The sequence below is a fragment of the Melozone crissalis genome, unplaced genomic scaffold (genome assembly GCF_028551555.1).
Source record: "Melozone crissalis strain CALT ecotype California unplaced genomic scaffold, PUWL_Pcris_2 ptg000002l_1, whole genome shotgun sequence".
Lineage (NCBI taxonomy): Eukaryota > Metazoa > Chordata > Aves > Passeriformes > Passerellidae > Melozone > Melozone crissalis.
In genome coordinates this window covers 6,226,184-6,241,811 of record NW_026535780.1, presented here as the reverse complement: position 1 = coordinate 6,241,811, position 15,628 = coordinate 6,226,184, and positions in this window count along the sequence as shown.

Here is a 15,628-nt window from a genome sequence, read left to right as displayed (position 1 = left end):
TGGGTGACACTCACAGGACTGAACACAGGGTTGTGTGCTGCTGATTAAGAACAATCAGATGGACATCCTGGGGAGATGTGAATGCAAAGTTTTTTCATTTGTTCTACTCATCAGATCCTCTTGGAGAAATGCTCTCAGGATGTAAATGAAAGGAGGAGTAGGAAGACATGTAGGTATTTCCTTCTTAGGCTTTTCCAATGAGGGCAGAGTTGGAAGTCAAGGAATGGAACTCAGGTCATCTGCAACTTCCATTGCTGCTGTCAGCAGCTGCATCATGGAGAGGAGAGAAATGAATTCTGTAAATGGGGACAACAGACACCAGCAGAAAACTCTTCCAGCCTTCAAGATTCCCTTTTCCCTGTACTGGGAGAGGTTCTTTGCCATCATTTGCTCTCCATTGGGACTCCTCTGCAGCACTTGCAGCTGCTGGTGCCCAGTTTGCTCCCTTAGTGAGAATTCCTGATTTGGTATCTCAGACCCTCACTGCCACCTGAACTGCTTTGAAAAGCAAAGGCAGAACCTTTGCTCATTTTACAACTGCATCAAAATGGCTTTTGGGCTGCTTTTTGATGAAAACTTTTACTGAAAGACACAAAGAAATCTTTCATTTAAATACTTGTGAGACAAGAGTTGTGTTTATGAAAAAAGTCATAGTCACACAAAGTGATGTTAAAAGCAGCACTAGCTATTGCCAAAACAAATTGCAGAAGTTACAAAACCCCCCTACATTTGTCTCTTGTTGAATTTCAGGGTACATTTTAATAATAAATTAAGATGAGTAACCTGTTCTTCTTAATTAATCTGAACTGACTCAATGAATTATGTAATTCTGGGACTATTTCCAGTCTGAAAATTGTTTTAAGTCCATAGTAGTTTATGATAATTCTTGTGTATGAAATGTATTAATCCTGTGGAAAACAAAATGCTAGCATTTGTTTAATGAAATCATTATCACTAAACACTTATCATCTGTTTAATGAAATTCAGAAAATCACAGATGGTTTTTCTCTTATACAGCAAATGCATGCTTAGCAGAAACAATGTTGAGAAGTAAACACAGTAATCAGTATTACATATGTCCCTCTTCTGCAATAAAACTGAAACAATTTTTTTCAAACATGGATATGGACTATCAGCCCACAGTAAGATTACTGATCTCTTCTGAAAAGTCCTCTTTGAAATTAAAATAGGAAATAATCTGCTTTTTGTAACAGCAGATTAAAACAAACCCAAAAATGCAAAATGCTACCCTGATCCAGAGGCTCACAACTCTCCAGACTTTTCAAATCCCCAGCCACCACATGCATAATAAACTTTAGTGAGGCTGATAATTATACTGAAGAATTATCCAGGATTACAATGTCAATAATTGTTATCTCCTACCTAAAACTGGTATAAGTTTAGCCAGCACTCATCACAAGCACATTTCTTTTGTTATGCAGAATATACAGCTTTGCAATTTCCTTTCTTCTGTAGATTTGGCCTGCCTGTAGGCATTTACCCCTCACTGCCTGATTTTGTTCTGCTCTGCTTTAGATGTTCTCAGTTATTTAACTGCTCCCATATGAAATTCTGGGTCTGCCTGAAGTCATGTCATGTTGAACTGCAGCTGAGATGTTAAAGTATGTGATTTAGCCATACAGCACAGCCTCACTCCTCTCCCACATCCACAGAGGTTCTGGGGATAGAGCTTGACAAAGTGTCTACAAAATCAAATTGCTTCTCAACATTTTGTCCTTGGATTTGTTCTTCCCATATACAAGGACAGCAAGCAGGAGAATAACTAATACAGGGAAGGAAGCTGTAAGGGAGCATTTACTTATGGGGATTAACATGATACAGCACAGTGACTTTGCAATCTGCACTGTAAAGTACCAGATGTCCCACCACAGTAAGTCCCATAACTTAAAGGAGTACATGTACAATTTCTTTCTGCCCTAAATAAATTCTGTGCTGCTGTCCCACTGAAAAGGCCAAACTTTCCTGTCTGTTTTCAGTTTGCTGACAATCTCAGCATGAAAACACATAGATCTCAAGCACAGCTTTATTCAAGAGATAAATGTCAGGTGAAAGCAACTCTTTCATTGAAAACTTGACAAGAGCTGGTTGCATTAGACATAGAATTGCTTACAGTGGGTGAAATTTTAATTCATTAAATATAGATTTCATCTTTTTCCACCTCACCACTTTGTGGAACTGCTAGAAGGGTCACATGTCAGAATTATCTTCCAAACAAGCTACATGTGAATCATTTCATAAACACATTTAATGCATTCAGGTTGGAAATTGGCCAGACTCCAGAGATAACAGCCTGGAATTGCTCCCACCTTTCCCAATCAGGTGGATTAACAGGTTTCTGGTTTTCTATTGCCACTCTTTCATGGTTCAGGTCTATGGCTAAATCCGCTCTCAGTTCAAGACAAGGCTCATGGGATGAAAAATGAAATCTGAGCAGAGAGGAGAGAGGGGAGATGATCTCCAAAAGAGCCATCAGCCCTCAGCCCTGGGGAAAATGGGGGATATTATTAGAGCAGCCAGATTTTCTATTGCTTTACTGTGGTGACTGTCTGTGTCTGTGGAGACCTGATGGAGCACAATTCCAGCTGCAGGACTGCCAGAGAGCAGGTGGGAGAAGTGAGAAGCCCTGGGGTCCAGACAAAAACCTGACACCGAATAGCACCTGACACTGCTCTTTTCCTGCAGAGGGTCTGAGGGAAATAGGGCAGGAACATGGACCACTTCTTCCGCTCTACAGGGCAAACCCACTCTCTGAAAAGAAAAAAAAAGTTACTGAAGCTGTCAGAAATACTGTGATCAGTGGAAAAATAATTTGATCCTTTTGGATTTCCCTTCTTTGGGACTTTCTTCAGGAGAAATCCAAGCCAAGGCAGTGTCAGGGATAGTTTCTCTATCTGGTTAAGTGTAGCATAATTAAGAAATCACAGACAATAGTGGCTGACACACTGGGATCTCATTTAGGGATAATTTTCACAAGAGTGAAACTGGAGAATTTGGCCCTGCAAAAAAATCCCCATGGAACCTCAAAGCCAAGGTAATTACTGTGCATTTTCTTTCCAACTGCTTCTCTGCCACTTTGTGTTTCTCAGACTTGTATTATTGAAAGGAAAAAACTGAAGGGCATTTTCTTGCCTCTACCGCATGGTTAAATCTTTGAAAGCTTTCTATTTTCATCCAGCACAGATCCTTCCCTGACTTATTGCTGCCCACCCTCCAAGCAACAGCAAATCCAGATTATGTGTTAAAAACAAAAAGCATTCAGAGCATATGCACACTATATTTAAAAAAACCCACAAAAAACCAAAACCAAACAACTCTTTCCTAATTTCTTCCTTCAAATTTTGTCTTATTTTCCCCCTCTGGGAAACCAGTCTATACATTTCCCCCTTTTTTTTTCATGTTCTGAAGGCCCTTAACTCTGCCCTCCTAGCATTGTCATGCATTTAATTTAGTTAAGCAAATTTAGTTTGTATCAGTGTGTTTGCTGTTCCTGCCAGTGCTCTGAGCCTTCTGTGTTAGCACAGGGGCTGCAGGAGCAGTCAGAGGTTTCCATCTGAGGGACAGTCAACAGAGGAATTTAGAGCTCTGGCAGACCCCTGTGTTTGTGCTGGACTGGGAGCCATCAATCATTTCCAGAGGCTCTGCCAAGAAGGTGAATGGCCAGATGTCTTATTTCGGTAAGTTTATAATTCTTTCTAAACAGGGAAATAATCTTTCTGCAGCAGACATGAATCTCCTCCAGGAGCACCACCTCTAGTTATGAAGCCCCACATAAGACAGATAATTTACTTTCAAAATACCCACTGAGCTCAAGTGTCCCACATTCAGAAGACTCCAAATGCAAGATTTAGCTAATGAACACATTTATAGACTGACATTTACTCTTTTTTTTTCTCTCTTAATTTTGATTTGAATCAAGAGTCCAAGTGTTTCCTTATGGAAATGTCTGCATTTTGCAGTAGATTTACATCAAAAATCCCAATAGCTTCAATTTCCAAAGCATTAGTTAGTTTCACTGCAACAGAAAAAAGGAAACACTTCTGTTCAATATCTTTCAGTAAGTCTTGGGTCCACTGAAGATTTCATAACCCCACCACCACCCCAGGAAAGTAGCTTAGTCAATTCTAAGCCACTAGCATAAGTGTGGTTGGGGTTTTTTCCTCTAATTTATTTTAAAATAACAACAAAATAAGGGCAACACCATCCCCCCCAATAATAAAATTGAAAATTTCAAACTTATTTCTCAAAGTAGTTTTCTCAAAATTAAAATCACAAAATTGTAATTCCAATATATTTTCCCCATGAGTTCTTTTTTTGACACAATTTCAGAAAAACTCCTTCAACCTCTTTTGCAACAGCAATAAGGGGGGAAGAAAAAGAACCCTTTCCAATCACTTTATCCTGCAACAAAATACACATTGAGCTTCCTCACTGATCTTATTACAGCTGTCTGAATGAATGGAACAATTTGATTCAGACACATGTTCCAGCAGAAGAAAAAGACAACTTCACTGCCCTAAATCTTGTAATCTTAATACTGATTTATTCTTACATGTTTTCACAAGTAGCTACCATTGTCCACAAGCAAAGCAATTTGTTCAGCAGAGCTGAGCTGAGCCTTTAGGCTCGTTTGAATTTGCTCTCACACACTCTGAATGGAAAAGAGATGGAAACCCATCTGCTGTAACTGGGAGCAAGATGATGCAGCAAAAGGAGTAAATATTTTCCCCCACTTTGTGGGTGAAGTTCTGACATCCCATAAATGCCAGGAGGAAAAAATGGTAGTCAAGGGATGAGAAATAATATAAAAAGCAATTCTGCTGAAAAAACAGTCTCAAACCTGTGGTCTGGATTCAAAGAAAAAATTAGTGCTAATTTTTCTCATGTATTTTTCTCATTATATAAAAGTCAAGTAATAACACAGTATTGGCATCATTTGGTGAGTGATTTGATCAAGGATCAGTGAGGCAATGAAGACTGGAATTCATTCCTTGAGCTGTTCTGTAGATTTACTGACAAATCCAGCAGCAACACCAAAATCCTAATGAAAGAGGAGAAGAAATGGTTAACTATTGTGCATTCTTGAGGTAGAGTTTAGATAGGAAGAAATTAAAATCCTTGAAGATTTTTGACAGTTTCCACTGAACAAAAAACCACTGGATGTAGAGCTTCTAAATTCCCACTCATGTCACAGTTACTGGCTCACACCATCTTTTATAACAACAATTCTATGTTAGAAAAAAGATATTGAGGATTTCTGCATCCTGTGTACTCCACAGAACAGCTTGAAAGGAAGATGATTCATAGGCAACCAGTTGGCACCTTAGTCTCCTGTTTACTGAAGTGCATAGTTGAAAAGGGAAAATGCAACAAATATAAGCTATAAAATTAGTATAATCCTTTAATAACTGGAACTGCAAAACATCCGGAGTGTGAAGTTTTAACAAAGCATGTTTTTTGGTCAATTGCCATTCTCTTCATTGAGTAAAACCAAAATGATGATTGAGGAACACTCATTGGGCACTGATGAAGCTTCTGGACACAAAGTTCCAAAATAATGGATCCCTTTTCATGGATGCAAAAGCTGTTAATAGTTTGTCAGCCATTTCAAACAGGAACAAAACCCTACAAAATTATGTTGTATGTTCAGGGCTGGGTTCATCAGTTTGTACAGGCATGCCTGCTCTTACAATTTGCTGTATATACAATTATATCACTGTACACTCCCAAGTGGTTTCACATTTAGGTACCAATGGTGGATGGTATTGGATCACACTAAAATCTTTCTTTGTTTCTCTTCTAATTAGCAAATTGGGCTGTGCCATAAAAACTGTGGAAGGAAAATAGTGTTCTACTAAAAATCTAAATTCCCTATGCTTATTCTTTAGCATGTCTTGTATAAGTTTCCTTTCCCTTCCTCAACAATATTGAAATCCAAATGAAATGAATCTTCCAAATGAAATCTGAGGCATGATAGGGTTTGGTCTTATGTTCTGGCCTTATTTGATGAGAGTTTTACCAGGATTCCTGTGATAGGAATTACATGGCCTTTGTATAGTGTAAAAGTCACAAGAAGGGAGGAATTGTGAAAATAACAAAGAGCTTTTAACTGCAAGCTGAAAATAGAAACCACAGCACTTGACAATCTTTTGAGCAGAAGGGCTTTTTGGAAAAGAGCAGTTTGTAAAGGGAGAAACAGAGGTCAAGTGACAAAGAACAGGTCTGTGTTACAGGGAAAGAGCCGAAAAGTGAAGGTACTGAACTGCACAGCAAACAGCAAAGGAATTTACTGACTTTACAAATCACGCAGAAGCCCTGCAGAGAAGTTACACTATTTTCCTTTTTTCTTTAGGTTTGTTTTTTTTTTTTTTTTTTTTTTTTTTTTTTTTTTTTTTTTTTTTTTTTTGAGGGGGGAAAGGAGCATATACATTTCACAGCAGTGCATTATGCTGGTAGCCACATTCCACTATTTGAAATTATTCTTTATACCCCTCACTTATTTAACTTATCATGATTCAGGAGGGTGCTTAAATATGCAATGAATCCTTTCCCAATCAACTGAATGACATGCTTAAATTTTGGCAACTATTAAAGCACCTAAGTGAAATGAGGCCTTAAATGAGATTTTGTATGTGACTGAGATAGGCCTTACATAGATATGCAGAAATGACATGTAATGGTCACATCAATTTCTGAAATATTAATGCACCTCCAGGGATTTCAAAGTCACAGTGATTTATGCTGCTAAAGACTTGTCTCACTGTATATATCATATATAAAACTGTGGGTTTGGGTTGTCAAATAAATATCACTTTTCAGATGAATGAAACACTATGTCAGACAGTATAAAAGCAAAACTCTTCAAAGAATATTCCATGCCAAGGTCCAGAACAGAAGTTTTGGAGCAAGCTAAGTTAATTTTTAAATTATTAATAAGGAAATTTACACTTTCCCTTGATTTTTGAAGGGCTAGACACCATCTTTGTCACAGGCTGTTGAAACTGAAACGTGTCATAATTGAGAAATTCAATATTCCATCAAAGTATAAGAGAAACTGAATAAGGGTCAGGAAATAAAGTCAATCAAAGCAACTGTCTACAATGCTGAATTTGTGTAGTTTTCTGCTTAGCACAGACCAATTCTTAATTGGTCTTATTATTAAAATGTATGACTAATAATAACTTAAATTATAGGAACATTGAATAAGTTGGATGGGTGAAGACCTTGGGATGCCTCCAGCCCAGTTTCCAGCAGTGCCAGTTATGGGGTCACTCCAGGTTGCTTTGGGATTTCTCCAATTTTGTCCTAAAACCCTCCAAAGATGGAAATGGCACAGCCTTTCTGACTGGGAAGAAGCTCCAGATGGACCATCCCAGTGGTCAATGCCTTCCAGCTTGCTGCCCTTCTTGCACTGGACTGTGGAAAACTGGACATGCAGTGTCCTAAACTCTTCACAGATGCCTCTGGTATTTGATTTATAAAAGATGAATATTTGTTGTAGACATCTTTTTGTGAAAATCCTATCTTAGGATTTTTTTTCCCTTCTGAGAAGCTGAGGCCTCAGAAACAAAATGTAAACAATGGTTATCTGCTGCTGTGGAATGCATCAGCTGGATTTTTGGTTGGCCCATCTTGGATGTTTATAATTAAGGGCCAATCAAGGCCGAGCTGTCTCGGACAGAGTCTGAGAGAGCTGCCTTTTATTATAATTCTTTTCTATTCTATTCTTAGCTTAGCTAGCCTTCTGAGATGAACCTTTTCCTTCTATTTCTTTTTAGTATAGTTATAATGTAATATATATATATATCATAAAATAATAAATCAAGCCTTCTGAACATGGAGTCAACATTTTCGTGTCTTCTCTCATCCAAGAACCCCTGTGATCACTGTCACAAATACTGGGGTTTTTTTAACCACTGCCTGTTAAGGTACAATGGGGTAACAGTTTCACCCATCCAGCAGGGACCAGCGTGGGCAGCCCCATGGGGAGGGCAGGGCAGGGCCTCACAAGGCAGATCCTGCCCCACAGCCCCAGGCAAGAGCATCAGAGTTGTCTGTAGGGCTGGGGATAGAGATGGGGATGGGGATGGGTATAGAGATGGGAATAGGGAACTCTGACGGTGTTCACAGGGGTCTTAGGATGAGGGAAGAGATGAAGATCTGACTCCATGTTTCAGAAGGCTTGATTTATTATTTTATGATATATATTACATTAAAACTATACTAAAAGAGTAGAAGAAAGGATTTCATCAGAAGGCTAGCTCAGAATAGAATAGCAAAGAATGATAACAAAGGTTTATGTCTTGGGCTCTCTGTCTGTGCCAGCTGGGCTGTGATTGGCCATTAATTACAAACATCCAACATGGGCCAATCACAGATGCACCTGTTGCATTCCACAGCAGCAGATAACCATTGTTTACATTTTGTTCCTGAGGCTTCTCAGCTTCTCAGAAGGAAAAATCCCAAGGAAAGGTTTTTCCATAAAAGACGTCTGTGACAGGGAAGGACAAGGCCAGGCCAGGCCAGGCCATGCCATTCCCCTGGGCTCAGGGACGGAGCTTGCCCCAGCAGCAGCCTCAGCCAGGCCATGCAGGGCCTCAGTGCAGCACAACCCCAGCTGGGCAGGGGCTGAGGAGCAGAGCTGTGGGATACAGACACTCCCTGGGCCAGAAGTCAGCCCAGCTCTGCCCATGGTGATCCCAGCAGCTTCTCCCCCAGGGTCACCCAAGGGAAGGGAATGCCAAGGGAAAGGGCCACTCTTGGCTCCTCTGGTGCTGAACTGGTCCCAGCCCTGGTACTTAAGGACTCAGGTTAGGCTTTGTCAAAAAAGAAACTAATTTCCCTGCTTAGAAGGATGTTTTTGAAATAAAATCTACATAAAACAAGGTATTGATTTCTTTCAAGTAGGAATCCTCAGATGAGAGAGGCAAGGTCCCATGAGAAGGTGAAACAGACTTCTACTCGTTCAGTTCTCCAATCTGGTGGAGAGACTTAACAGCCAGAGGAAGAAATTTCAGTTTTATGAAACCCAAGGCATCATGCTTACTCTGGACTCTGTACTACTGACCACTTGTGAAGCTCAGAGCACACACCATCACTATTTCGGTTATTTTTCCAGGAGAAATGGATCATTCTTTCTTATTCTGGAAGTGTAGGATCTGTCCATACCAACATACCACTACAGTATTTTCCACATGAGGATGACACTCCACCAATGATGACTCTCCACACTGCACCCCTTGACATTTTTATCTTCAGATAGTGAAATTGTGACATAAGTCCAGTGATACAATTGTAGAAAAACAAGTGTAGAAGCAACAACAAACCCTCTAGGTCACTCCTCCTGGGAAAGACACACCAGTAAGTCTGGCTTCCATCACTCACAAGATGGTTGAAGCTTTAACAAAGAGTGAGATCACTTTGTTAATGGATAAACACAATGTGTTGGATAAAAGTTGTCACGGGAAATCCTGTTTTACCAATCCAGTCACAGTTTCATGGAGATTCAGTAAGTGTGTGGCTAATGGATGTGCAGAATACACTTCTAAAAGGTTTTTCATAAGATTCCATAACATTATTCAGGAAATCAAGTTGTCAAGTGGCACTAATTCAAGTTTTTGGATTCAGGCTGCTGAAATGGTAAGAAGTCACACATTGCAGGACTTAGCAACAGGGGGCCATTGGATCCTTAAGTCAGTAATTCTTAAAAATAAACAGAACATTTTGGGGGTGAAATAAGACAGAAAGAGACAGTAAGTAACTAAACTTGGAAAAGTGTATTGATACAAAATTAATTAAGACAATTCCATTTTTCCTTACCAGGTATCAGGAATTATCATGATCCTTGTAGCTGTGAAGAGCTTATGAGTTAACTGACCACTTCTCCCTTCTGTACCCCTTCTCACAGTTGGTTGTTCAGGTTTGGAGACAGCATTTTGGACATCTCTCTGTGCTTCTCTTCAGAAAATTACAGCTGAAGTGTTCTATGTCCCTCATGTTTGGTCATAAACAGGCCCTACACTGGACTCCTTCAATTAGGCTGCAAGTGTCAAAACTCAAGTAATCTGAGACCATTTCCACTCATGGGGAAATATCCTCCCCACTGTCTCAGCTTCCTAGAGAAAAATCAATGTTATAAAGAATCACATTGATGTTTTGTCCACAAATAAGTCCTTGGAGCAGAAAAATGCTTGTTTCCAGCTAAACTGGACAAATTGGTGTTCAAGGTTACTCACCTCCTCCCCAGACCCTGAATCCCCAGATGTGATTCATTTGCCATTTCCTAAAATAACAGCTTCTTTACTAATAAACACAAATATCTCAAAATTAACAACACAGTCACAGAGCATCAGTAAGTTTCTCTTGTCCCACAAATGTTTCCTTTTACTTACTTGAGTTATTGGATTATTATCTGGATTTCTCAAGCATTTCTATTCATCCACCAATTCCCCCTTCATTCTCTGAAGATTTAAACTCCACATTTCTCACCTCACAACTTCAGGTAAATTTTGAGGGAAAATGCAATCTGCACAGCACAGTCTGGATGTGTAAATGTTACAAATCAATATGAAATAGTAATATTTAAATAAACAGAATTAAAAGCTCAAATGAAACTGCACCATCACAATCAGTAATACATTTAGATTAGAATTTATACTATGTTCAATATGAAATATGGGTATCATAACAGCTGAGCCATCTCCAGATGTCTTTCAGGCTGATAAGTAATAACATGCTATTCAGAGACACAGATTCAACCCCTTCAGCCCTCCTAACAATGTGAGAACAAATTTTTCTTTGTTCAGCATCTCATTATACCTATTTTGCTGTAGATAATTTTAGCCCTAAAAATTCTCTGTGATTGCTGTTTATGTTATGCTCCTGCACCTCAAAGTGACTGTGGAGCTCCATAAGCATCGCATGCCACTGATGTTCATATCAAACAAGCTCAGTTTAAAATGAGTTTGTTTTCTTTCACTACTTCCAGCTGTACAAAGCCAAGCCAGAGCCCATCCTGTGATAACCAGAGCTGCGGTTTTCCACAGTTAGAGCCACACAGATGAGCCCAGCAAGGGTCTGGAGGATGAGTTTCAGGGCAGTGTTTGCTCCAGTGTTTGCTTAAACATCCAGTGTTTCTGACTCCCAGAATCATCTCCCCAAGAGCCAACTCTCCTATCTGAACCCACTGTCCACACGCACAATTCAGGTGTTTGGTTTTTTTTCCTGTGTCACTACTGGCAATAAAGGTGATGTCCCACTTTTATCCATATTGTCTTCAGGTTATGTTCCAGCATCTCCACATGATGTCAATCTTCACCCCTACAAGGACATTTTCTGTAGAGAAGTTTTTCCTTGGTGTAACTTCGGGGATGAGCAAATGGCAATAGGGTTATGGAGGTGTTATTGAATTGTTACTGCTGGCAATAAAGTGCCAGCAGAGCACAGCACAGTGTGACTGCCATATCCCAAACTGAGTTACCAGCACTGACAGCTATGAGTACATAGCTTTTTTGCTGATAAAGTGATCACACTTGACTCAAAGGCCCTGGAACACTGTGTGTTTGGGATGATGTGTTACAGCCTTTATAGCCACTAATCACAGGAGAAACGTGATTTGCTGTAACTTCTTTTAATGCAGACATCTGGATGATACAAGCTAACTGCACCCAGAAAATCTTACAGAAACTTAAATTCTGATCCAAAGTTTTGCAATAACCATGCATACCTACAGTAATAGCTCCAGCTCCCTAATCTTTATTGCATGTGTAGTGCACCACTGTGCTAGAATAGTATACTTTATACTCATTTGTTTTTCAGCACTGAAAATTTAAATAATGTTAATCTCCCTTTAGATTTGATGTAAATTTAACTTGCTTATATAGCAAACTCCAATCTTTCTCTGGATAGATTCTGCATTCCTCTTTTGTCTTGACCTTTGAAAATCTTCCCCATGACTACCAGTCAAAACACTCTAAACATCAGAAATTCTTTCAGATCTCACTGGAAGATTAATCATTCTGTATTCCAAAATATTCAGTTGAGAGCCTTTTAGTTAGTTAATTTCCTCAAATCTCACTCGAATAGTATCTAACTACTAAAAATTGACAGGAATGATTAGTGACAGTACCCTGCAATTGCCATTGAAAAGGATGTGAATACTTCCTAACGATAGATGTTAATTCTCTGAAGTGTATTTTTGCTTCCTAAGCTAGCTCTAATATGAGACTCCTATGCCTGGAAGCCAATATATGTATGATATTTAGAATCTGATTCTCCCTAAGCAAAATACAGAGTTCTTTTCTGTGTGTCTGAACTCTGGGTATGAGACACAGAGAATCACAAACCACAGAATGAGACCAGGGGCAGCAACTGTGCTGAGCAGAAAGCTGACAGGAGCATTTATGCCTCCCCCCAAAAAAGGGATAACTCTGGATATAGCTTTAAAACAATTTAAAACACCTCTGCTCTGGTTCCCTACACAGACTAGTTTCTTTTGAGGAATACTGAGATGCACAGATAAACCAAGTATAGGAGCAGACAGATTTAAGAAAGAGCTGTCAAGCTGCATCCAGCAGCTCTCCCAAAGCACACTGGCAATTACACAGACACTCTCCAAACAACTTGCCAAAGACAAGCCTTGCCATATCCACAAATATGGGATGAGAGTGTGTGTGTTTGCAGGGAGTGTTCATGCTGACATTAATCCCTGTTCCTTCATCTGTTTGATGGGAGGTAGAAAGGTAATCAGATAAGAAATACCCAAAAAGGGGGAATACTCTGGGATTTGCTGTGCCAACATGACACACCCACTCACACAGGGGCACACAGTCCCAAGAGGTCACTACTCCCACAGCTCTAATTTCTCATTTCTACTGCACTGGAAGCACACACATCCAAGGGAAGGCTTTGAATTTAGAGCACAGGGAGACAAGTCTTTAACTGCAGGTTCATGTAAGTGTTCATCCCCCCAACACTGAACTTTTCCCCAGAAATTTATTTTATTTTTAACTCCCTTGAATATCATAAAATCACGTCTGTTATAATCCCTCCTTGGAAAGTACCTGCAGGGTCATTCAAGATGAGAGACACTTTAGAAAAACATTAATTATCATGGCGATATCAGAATTTATCTTTTGCAAAGTGTATAACTAATGTCTTAGTAGCTTTCCTCAACTTTATGTTTTTGCTTCCAGTAATTGATATCTCTCTTGGGATTCGTCACCACCAGATGGGGGACCATATGGATAGGGACACTTGTTTATAAACCCCGTTATTTATGCACCCACAAGGCTACCTAGGGAAAATAAACTTCCTCTAGATTTTATTAGGAAGACAGACATTAAAGTATTGTCATTCCATAGTGGTAGAAATTACATTTTTCTTGTCCCTTTTCAATAGGAGTTAGAGAAAAACTCAGGCTTTGGTTGGTTTTTGGTGTTGGGGTTTTTTTGTTATTTAAATAACTTCTTAAAGAAAGTGAGGATTTAAATTAAGATAAAAAGTTACTTGTGCAACTGCATCACTTTTTCTTCTCCAAAGGAAGAGCACACAGAATGGTGAAAGGAAAAAAAATAACATATTTTGCAAGAAGGCTGAGTCTAATAAAGAACAATGTTTTTGACTACTGGTGAGTGCACTAGAAATACCAGCTGGAAAACCAGCAAAGGAAACCTGCATTTGAAATCTCACCAAGAAGAAAAAGGGGTGTGGATTCTGATCTATTCCATTAGAAAATGTTAAGAAAAATTTTAGTAGCTGTAGGTGAACAGCTCTCTGCATTCACACCAGTGTAATTGAGATCAGTCCCTGCCCTGGAAACTAGTAAAACTAATAATATTAGAATAACATTTTAGGCTAATGATAATTTACATTACTTAATTTGCCATTTACCTAAAGCCGTTTAATCCACCAGAAAAAAATTAATTTGCTGTTAAAAGACCTCTTATATCCCATTGACTTCAATGGACATTGGATGAACCTTTGTAAGTTCACAGCAATATTCAAAAGGGAATGATGATAAGTAGTAGGACAGTATAACAGTGGTGAACTGAGACAGAACAAACATTGGAACTGGCTGCCCAGGGCAGCTGTGGAGCTACCATCCCTGGAGGTGTTTCAGAGATGTGTAGATGTGGCACCTGGGGACAGGGTTTAGTGCTGGGTTAATGTCTGGGCTTGATGATCTCAGAGGTCTTTTCCAACCTGCATGAGTCTAAGTAGGATCACTATGAAATATTTTACACCAAATAATTTTTATATAATTCTTGTGAGCCAACAGACTTTTCTCCAACATGAAGTTAATAATTGCATTACTAGCACATACAACAAATGCTATTGCGCAGGGCCGTACACTGAAAAGAAATGTAACAAATGCTGTGTGTGACATTGACTCTGTATGGATACACCAAATGAGGAAACCTTGCAAAGCCATCAACCCAAGTAATAAAACATCTATTTATATTTTTCCTGCAAGCACTAAACAGTCTGATGCCATGGCTGGACTAAAGGACTGAAACATGGCCACGTGGCATATGCAGTAAAAGGCAGAGTTATCCCTGCCCTTTCCTAGAAGACCTCCTTTGTTCATCCCTAGGCATCACTGTCAAGCCTCAAAGGCCTCATCCAGCTTCTCTTAGCCCAGGTCTTCCAGGCTGAACACCTCACTGGGCCCTGCTGGGAGCCTGTTTCTCTTCCCAGTTAATAGGTAAAGGGAAAAAAGTATGTTTCTCTTCCCAGTTAAAAGGTAAAGGGTTTCTGTGCCTCCTCAGTTTTTGTGGCTCTCAATTTTGGACAGGGAGTGAAATGTGAGTAGGGCCCGAAAGTTAATACAGAAGCTGGGAACACACAACTCAGATTGTTGAGGATTTTGTTTAGTTTTGTTTTGTGTTTTCAGATAGAGCTCAAGAAACTGCTTGATTTGTGTTTAGCCTCCACAGCCACTTGAAAGTGAGGTTACAGCAAAGCTGAGCTAACATTTTCAGATTGTTGGTTTCAGCAACACAGCACTGCAGGGAGTTTTCACAAAGCAGCTCACCTTCAAAGCTCAGTGTGCAGGAAGGGAAATAACTAGTTGGTGTGAGACAGGGGAGGAATTCTTCTGCACTGCAATTCTCCACTTTATTTGTCTGAAATTCTGCTTTGCTTTGATATCAGTTGAGTTAACTCAGCTGTGAGGTTAAATTTAGGTAGAAGGTTTGCATTGGCACTCCTCCCTCTTTGGATAATCCTCCAGTAATGCTCACAGCAAACGAGCAGCAGGCTGGGTACCCAAGTACTGATTTCTCACAACTGTCTGAAAGAGACACACTTTCAATGACAGAGCAGCTCACAAAGTGTTTTCTAGGTCAAAGGTTTCTTCCTGTTTACCTAATAGCCACATTAATGTAGCTTTCCTGTAGAATTTATGGCTGTGTCTACACAGTACATTAAACATTGCCAGGAAACATCCCCAGACATGGATATTGGATTGAGCTGTTAAATGACTCAGATGGTCCCTGGTGCTGCTCTGGTCCATGCCAGCAGTCCCCAAAACGTTTTGGGAGTTAGCACAGGCCAGGGATCACTCCTAAGAGGAATTTTGGATGTAGTCCCCCTGGTTTGGAAGCCACAG